Source organism: Amblyraja radiata, chromosome 29, assembly GCF_010909765.2.
Source record: "Amblyraja radiata isolate CabotCenter1 chromosome 29, sAmbRad1.1.pri, whole genome shotgun sequence".
In the NCBI taxonomy this organism is placed as follows: Eukaryota; Metazoa; Chordata; class Chondrichthyes; order Rajiformes; family Rajidae; genus Amblyraja; species Amblyraja radiata.
The window spans coordinates 19,139,414-19,148,718 of NC_045984.1; positions in this window are offsets into that span (position 1 = coordinate 19,139,414).

Genomic DNA, 9,305 nt, shown 5'->3' on the forward strand with positions numbered 1-9,305 from the left:
GCCTCTATTTTCTTTAAGTTTAAAGAGTTTCACCATATCACTAAATACTTGAACAAAATTCGACAGATGTAATGCAGAAAGTACACAAAAATGCTGGAGAAACTCAGCGGGTGCAGCAGCTTCTATGGAGCCTAATTCAGCATAATGCAGAAAGTATCCTGGTTGCACCATAACCTGGTGCAGCAATTCCAAAACACATGAATGCAAAAGGCTGAAAAGAGTGATGCACAGCCCAGTCCATCGTGAGCGCAGCACTCCCAAACATCAAAAGTGTAGCGGCACCTAGTGGTGGCCAAAGATCATAGAGCGGAGCAGTGATGGAAATGTGTTTTAGGAACTAGGGGTACTCTCAGGTCATGAGGGTGAGGTTGGGAAAGAAGGGGGAGGGGGGGTTATGTGTGGTCATACCCATGTAAGAGTACAAGAATGCATAACTTGTTTATTGTGTATTTATAATTAGTTTATTGTGTATTATATGTCATAGCTGCTTTCTTGCATCTCTCTCTGTGTTGGCTGCAGCTATCGTCTGCTTCGGTGAGGGAAGCAGGTCGGTGATTGATCACAAGGCCCCTAGGAGACTGTGTCTGATTGGCTGCCGAGTGACCAGCGCATTATGTGATTGGACACAATGCCTTTAGAGTCAGCGGCTCATTGGACGGGAAACCGATTTGTCGATTGGATGGGGGTTTTAAGGGAAGCTGGTCGGTGATTGGCCGCAACCCCCTTAGAGACAGCGGTTGATTGGCTGCCAAATAATTGGGCATAAAAAATTTTCAAATAGGAAAACAATAAAATCGGAAGAATATCATGCCTGATCTGCAGCAAATATACTAGTATCCGCTCTAGTATCTTTGATCGCAGTTCCTTCTTATTGAAGAAGAACCCTGGCCCGAAACAACTCCTAATCCCAGGGCTGGCCTTAGGAGGTGCAGGGCCCAATTGGGAACAATTTTGGTGAGCCCCAGGTTCCCAGCCAAGGTCTGTAGAATCATAGAAATACAAATAAAGTCTATTACAGACTTTAAATCTCTATGGTAGAATGGAAAGTAATCATAATGTGCGCTTAAAAAGTGCCTGCGAGTTAATGGACCAAACAGATCTAAGCTACATTTTAATATAAAATTGCATACATGTAAGCCTACAAGTAAAAAACAAAATGTGTAGATCACCTCTGAAAAGTACATAGTTACAATACCACTTGTTTTAGTGACTGAAATGAAAAAAAAAACTAGAAACCAATAACCAGTCCAGGCATTAACTTTTGGGCTTCAGCCCCATCCTACCCTTTGGGCTTCTACCCCATCCTAAGTGTGTGTGTGTGTGTGTTCTGTATGTTAGTTGTCTGCGTGATGTGTGTGTGTGTTAGTTCTGTGTATGTTAGTTGTCTGGCGGTGATGCGTGTGTGTTAGTTGTTTGTGCGTTATGTGTGTGTGTGGGAAGGAGAGAAAGGAGGGACAGAGGGAGGAAGGAGAGAAGGGTGTGAGGGAAGTAGAGAAAGAACGGAGGGAGGGGAGGGAGGGAGGGAGGGAAGGGGAGAAAGAAGGGAGGGATGGAAGGAGAGAAGGGAAAAGAGCGAGAGGAAGAAGAGAAAGAAGGGAGGGAGGGAAGGAGAGAATGGAAAAGAGAGAGAGGATGGTGGGAAGGAGGGGAGGGAGGGAAGAAGAGAAGGGAGGGAAAGGAGAGAAGGGAGGGAGAGGGCCGGTGGCGGGAGTGGATGCCAGGATCCGGGCGGATGGGTGTGAGGTGAGGCTGAGGTTTGTAAACGTTGCTCCAACCCCTGGCCCGGCCCTCCCTGTATTGTTCACAGCGTCTCCCCTGGGAGAGAGAGGGGTGGAGCCAGGGCTGTGTGCGTGAAGCACAGCGACTGGAGAGGCGGGAGCGCTGCCCCAGGACCTTGAGGGAACAACCCACCTTCCCCTCTCCCTCTTCTCCATTCCCCCTCACACCCCCTCCATGTCTACCCCTTTCTTCCCCCGCTACGCTCTCTCCACACTTCTCTCCCCCCTCCACCCGGGGTAGATCTACCCGAGCCGAGAGTAGATTACTCTAGCGTGGGGCCCCCTTAGGCGTGGGCCCAATTGGGAGCAATTGGTCCAATCGTCTTAAGGCTGGCCCTGACCTCCACAGATGCCGCCTAGCCCGCTGAGTTCCTCCCGCACTCTGTTTTTTATTTAACTCTTGAAATTGAAGTTAGATATAAAGCTGGAGTAGCTCAGCGGGACAGGCAGCGACTCTGGAGAGAAGACCCTTCTTCAGACTGAACTGAACTCTCGTCGGTGAGAGTACTTATGATTGTCTGCAGAAAGGTCTCGACCCGAAACGCAACCCTGACATTGCACCTTTTACATAATTCTTTCGATGGTCACCTCATTAACCACCGTCTGGCCATTAATCACCACTCAATTCCCACCATCAGTACCCACCTATCTTGCAGCTCTTGCTCCAATTATTTCCCAACACTGCAACAATGGCTGTACCTTTAGCTGTAGCAGTTCCCATGTTGGACAGCAGGGGATGTTGTCCGAGCTCACTCTGCAACAGAGACTCACCACCACTAATGCACTTTCCCAGTCACCATGGAAACTTTGGAATCATTATTAAGTTATGGCAAGAACTGAAAAAAACTGCAGGTTTAAGACCCTCATAAGCATAATCGTAATTTATTAGCCAAGTATGTTTCGCAACATACGAGGAATTTGGTTTGCCATACAGTCATACCAAAAAAGCAACAAGACACACAACTACATAAAAATTTGACATAAACATCCACCACAGCGGCTCCTCTACATTCCCCACTGCGATGGAAGGCAATAAAGTCTTCTTTCCCCCTTTCCTCCCGCGGTCGGGGGAGTCGAACATCCGCAGCTGGCGATCAAGCTTCTACTTTCTAAGTTCCCTCCTGCGGCTTGGAGCCCCCGAAGTCGGCCGCTAACCAGGGACCACGAGCTCCATGATGTTAAAGTCCGCAGCTCCCGCAGGTTGAAGTACCAAAGGTTGACCCCTGGCAAAGGGTTCACCCGCTCCGAGATGTTAAAATACGCAGGTTCTGCGGTTTTGGAGCTCTAGAAGTCCCAAACAAGAGGCCGTCAACTCCACAATGTTAGGTCGCAGTGTGGACGGAGATACGACACAGAAAAAGTCGCATCTCCGTCGAGGTAAGGGATGAGAAAAGTTTCCCCCATCCCCCACAAATGCAAAACTAAAGATAAACTAAAAGATATATTTTACAACAAACTAAAAACACAAAGAAGGAATCCTTATTTTACAAAAAATGCATGCGTATTATACAGATGAGGGCCATTCTTCACTGACAATGCAAAGTGACACTGTTATCGAGGGAATACCACACCTTCAGGCAAGGCCATGTTGTCTAAAGTGTCCAATTTAACTATAAATTTCCTTTCGTTTTCTACAGATTAATGTACTTTATCAAAACTCAACTACCTCCATGCCATTCCAAATCATTATTGATGTTCAGCGATGCATACAAGAGAATGGGCCTTGCACTAAACACCAACAAGCTAAAGGTCCAGTACCACCCTGGCCCTACTGCATCTATATTGCCCTCTAACAGCCAAGGTCCATATTAAGATCTGGGAAAATGAAGACTGCTTTTCACTTCACAAATTAATGAAATCCATCATCAGTTTCCACACACCAGCAATGTATTTCACCATTTGAGGTAAAGGGAGTTTAAAGAGCAAGACCTCAATTACAACACGGAGCAAGTGGCCAGTGATTCCTGTTCTCCGATACACTTGCAAGGATTGAACAACTTTCAGGTCACTGGTGATGTGCTATCAACACTATCTCTGTAAAACCTTCCAAATCCATTTGCAGGACAAGCATCCCAGTGTAAGAGTCTTCTCCCAAGCATCAAGATTCTGAACAGTTTAATCAGTGCCATTGGCCAATACTGGAGTCATGAAGTGACCCTCAATCCATCACAGTGAGAAACAGGAGGATTACGTTGTGGGTTTGCAGAGTCCTACTTACTAGATAGAGATAAAGCTAACAAAAGACTGTCCTGTACTGAAAGTGCCATAATCTCAATGGGTGGCACAGTGGTGCAGCTGGTATAGCTGCTGCGTCACAGCACCAGAGACCCATGTTTGATCCTGACCTCTTGTCCTGCCTGTGCAGATTTTGCATGTTCTCCCTGTCACCACGTGGGTTTCCTCCCACATCCCAAAGACATGTAGGTTTGTAGGTTAATTAGTTCATTTTACTGCATTTCGTTGTCTCTGTACTGTACACTGACAATGACAATTAAAGTTGAATCTGAATCTGACTCTTCTGCCAATTGCCTCCTAGTGTGTAAGAATTGAATGAAAAGTGGGAATAACATGAGACTGGTGTGACGGGTGATCCATGGTTAGCGTGGACTCAATGGACCAAAGTGCCTGTTTCCATGTTGTATCTCTAAAAAAAGGCAGAGACTGTCCAATGTCATGCTGTGCAGCACACCTCAGTTCTTCGAGATACCGAAAACCCAACCTCGATTAGCAGTAGAAACAAAAAAAGACACCAAGTCCTGGAGTAACTCAGTGGGTCAGGCATCTTCTCTGAAGAACATGAATATATAATGTTTCAGGTTGTGGTCCTCTTTCATACTCAGGAGAGCAGAAGGAATCTCAGAGGAGGAGCAGCGAAGGAGGGTCTCACAGAACTCCTGTCGGAAAGAGAACTTTTTCAAAGTAGGCATACTATGAGGAGATTTTGCAGTGGAGCAGTCAAAAAATGTTCAAACTAAGAACCGTAGATGCTGATTTAGAAAAAAAGATACAAGTGCTGGAGTAACTCAGCAAGTCTGACAGCATCTCTGAAGAATATGGATGTGATGTTTCGGGTTGGGACTTTTTCAGACTCACAAGTGTAGTGGGTATCAGAGCAGTGCGAAGAAAGGTCCCGACCCGAAATGTCACGTATCCATGATCTCCAGAGATGCTGCCTGACCTTCTGGGTTACCCCAGGACTTTGTGCCTATTTATTTCTATGTAGCTGTCCTCAGAACTGAACCACATGCTCTAGCCTCTGGCGTGGGACGCGTCGATGGATGCGCAGGCCTACTGGCACTGACATTTTCTCCAGTCAGATTCTCATGAAGCTAGTGAAAAACAGAGGCAATCCCTATTCTTTTATATATTACTGAGGACAGATACAGGGCTTCACCACCTTACTTGAAACCCATCTTCATTCACAGATGTGGCATCATGGAGTATTGAAAGCTTCTGAGCAACCAAAGTAAAAGTAGTAAATTACAATAAACCTAGCCATCATGTATGTCCTCCAGGATGGTGTCCGATTCACAATGAGCAGTGGCATCTCCGCAGACAGCAGCAGCCTCCTTAACTCCAGCCATTCTGAATGTGTAATCCACCGTAGGTCAGCAATTCGTCCCTGGAATCCATGCTGTCAGCAAACCAAGCCATTCTCCCCGCCCTCTGCCAACTAACACAGTTCCCGATTATTCTCATTCATCACCGAGCTTGTTATTTTGTTCCAGTTAATACCAACTAAATCCATCGTTCTCACCCATCTCCCCACTAACAGGTTGTTCTGGTTGCTCCACAAAAGCTCAAGTCGCAGAAAGCTCTCAGGTGAGTGTCCTTACTGTGTACCGATTACATGCTTTATGTAAATGTGTGTAGACCTATTCAGAAATACATAGGATTTGTATTGAATAACGAAGGGGAAATTGTTTTGACCTCTTGCAGGAATTTTGAAGGAATTCTGTAAGTAGGGGATATTAATTTATAATGATTGACCAGTTATCTGGAGAACCGTTGTCTCACACAGCCTGTGGATGTGGTCTTGGCACATTGCTTAAAAGGAAGCTGTGAGCTCAGAGGGCTACAGGTATACGTGAAGAGCAGAAGCATTCAGGACCAGGCTGCAGAAAATAATAGTGGGATTAATTTCAAAAAGAGGGAGCGACATGATGAGCCAAAAGCTTCCTTTTGCGGGGAAGTGGTGAGCAGTATACGGTGAGGTCAGCTCATTGAAGCCTTTGAGCAGGGAGAGCAGCGGAATCGTGAGCCCAAACTCACACTTCTCCCTACACCTCCCCTTCCACATTTGAGCACTTCACTCAAACAATATAACTCAAAATTAGTGCTCCCCTTTCTTGGTTTTCTGGTTCTGTATAATCTCAGCAGAACATGATGGTGGCTGGAACTCCCAAATCTGCTCCCATCCTGTCCACTCATGTCCAGTAAAGAATGATGAGCACATAACTCAGACAAAATAGAGTCATTATGGGGGTGACAGATGGAGGGATCACCAATTCATAGTCATAGAGTCATACAGCGTGGAAACAGGCCCTTCGACCCAACTTGCCCACACTGACCAACATGTCTGATCTACACTAGTCCCACCTGTCCGCGTTTGGCCCATATCCCTCTAAACCTACCCTATCCATGTGTCTGCCTAAATGTTTCTTAAACATTGCGATAGTACATTGTAGTACATAAAGGCATGATAGATACAGCACAGAAAGAGGCCCTTTGGCCCACTGAGATGTGCTGATCAACTAGCATCAATTTTTACACAAATCCTACTCAAGCCCAATTTATTCTTCCCAACTCCTCTCAGATTACCACTCATCCATATACAAGGGGCAATTTACAGTGGCCATTTAACCCATCAACCACCATGTCTTTGGGATGTGGGAGGAAACTGAAGGAAACCCAGAGTCACAGGGAAGACGTGCCAACTCTATGCAGATTTAAACTGGGTCGCCTGCAGCTGTGAGGCAGTGGCACTACTCTCGACACAATAAAGTCCAGTGAAATAAAGTGCTGTTATGGGAAAAGTTCAATGCTCTCATGTCAAAGCTATGTGACAGAAACTAGGAATTCCTAAAATAGAAGCTGAAAGGAATTTTCAGAGATGTCTGAAGTGCTAAACAATAGACACACCCTGAAATTGCTCACCGACAACATATGATACACCCTTTATTCAGTTCTTGCGCATAGGATAAGGTGGTGTCTGATCTGTGCCTTCAGTGTCACTGCAAAGTTCTTTCACAAACATCTGCAATTGTTCAAATCATAGAAAGCTGTTTGGCTCCTAGTGTGCGCTGCTTGTTTGTAAGACCCATCCGTTTTAGTCCCATTGTTCTTTTTCTGGAGCACAGCAACCTTTTATACTTTAAGTATTTTACAAGCCATCTCTGCATTATGAACGCCCAACATAGGCACCCTTACTTGTGAATGAGCTTCCAAAATATATTATATTCAAAACTTTGACATGTACATCCGGTGGCACCTACGAAGGATAGAACTGGTCTCCTTTTTTTCTCTACTTTTGTAATTCTTATTTATCAGCCTCATGCTTTTGATGCCATTTCTTCCAATAATGTGGAGATATGGTTACCATATCTGGTGATTTTTGTGTATTTTCCGACTTACAGACAAAATTAACTTATGGATGTCTGTAAAATTGGGACAAATATGTTACTCTAGGACGGTCTGCATATTGTACCCTTTTGAATGTTATCTTTAAATCTGCTTCGACCATCCTCTTTGGCAGCGCATTCTACACCATAACTATCTGATATACAAAACCTCCGATTGTATCTGGTTCTTTTGTCAATTATCTTTAACCCCTATCTATCTGCCACCTGCAACAATTTACATGTACGAATGGGTCGACTGGACTTGTATGCTGGAATTTAGGATAAGAGGGGATCTTATAGAAACATATAAAATTCTTAAGGGATTGGACAGGCTAGATGCAGGAAAAATGTTCCCAGTGTTGGGGGAGTCCAGAACCAGGGGTCACAGTTTAAGACCAAGGGGTAGGCCTTTTAGGACTGAGATGAGGAAAAATAAATTTCACGCAGAAAATTGTGAATCTATGGAATATCACTGCCACAGAAGGCAGTGGGGACCAATTCACTGGATGTTGCCAAGAGTTAGATTTAGCTCTTAGGGCTAAGGAAATCAAGGGATAGGGGGGAAAAAGCATGAACGGGGTACTGATTTTGGATGATCAGCCATGATCATATTGAATGGCGGTGCTGGCTTGAAGGGCCAAATGGCCTACTCCTGCACCTATTTTCTATGTTTCTATATACTCTCTCAAATCCTTCCTAATTTTGAACACTGCTATGAAATCTCGCCTTAACCTTCTCTGTTCTTGTCCAGTGTGGGCAAGTTCAGATTTAACTGAAGTCAACCCACAGCTTTTCTACTTAATCTCTTCCTCTCAGTTCTTCATGCACTTTCTCATGTGTGGTGCCCAGAGTTGAACATAATAATACACATAGGGCCTAGAACATTTTTTGATAGGGGTTTACATTATTTCCTTGCATTTGTACTTAATGTCTTTTATCCATAGTACCAATATATTTTACTTTAAAATATTCTCAGATACCTCCTCCTTCAGAATTATGCACACTCCCTATCTGTTTGTGTAATTTCTTTTAACATTGGTGTTATTTAAATATAATTTTCAAATCATTTTGGGAATTTTTATGTTACTGGTAAGGCCAACATTTATTATCCATCCCTAATTGTCCTTGAGATGGTGTTTTGGAACTGTTGGTGAACATTCCATTAACTTGTCGTTTGATGTCAATGTTGGCATTTCTTACTAATACATCTATTTAATTAATATAAATGCATCTGCAAGTCCCTGCTAACCGGAGGCCAACAGCTGGAGAAAACCTGTCACCAGCTCTTCAGGTATTTGGAATGCAGGTTGCTGGAGGCTTGGTCTATTGCCCTGAGATTCTTGAAGATAACTTTTTGTTTCTGGGAAAATGCTGCTTTTGAACACTTTGCACCTTGCTCTGTGTATTTGCTGCCTTTGGTCTGTCATTTTCATTTTATTAATTTGATAGTTCAGATTATCAGACTGTCACTGGCGTTTATGGGGATGGGACGAGCATTGAGAATGTTTCTGTGTATGAGATGAAGGAGGGAGCTGATAGAACAGTACCTAAGCCACGTGGCCATTTCAGGTAGCCAACCCAGCAGAAGTATCGGAAGTATCAGAGTGCTCTGTTTCAGACAGGTCGATCTAGTACCTCTGGGTAACCTATAGACACCAGCCAGCAAAGATAGCTTGTTAATGTAGATAAAAAGGACACTGGACCACGAACTGGCAAGTTACTAAACTAGGAGATGCTGGATTGGTCATCTGAGAAATATGATGTGGGAGCACTGGATTTTCAGAGTAAAATCAGGAAACACTGGAATTCTGCCATGGTTTACTTTCAATGAAAATGGTCAGAATTATTTACTGCTTCAGTTTAGATGCTTTCTATCCCAGTCAATGGGTACACAGGCATTAATGTT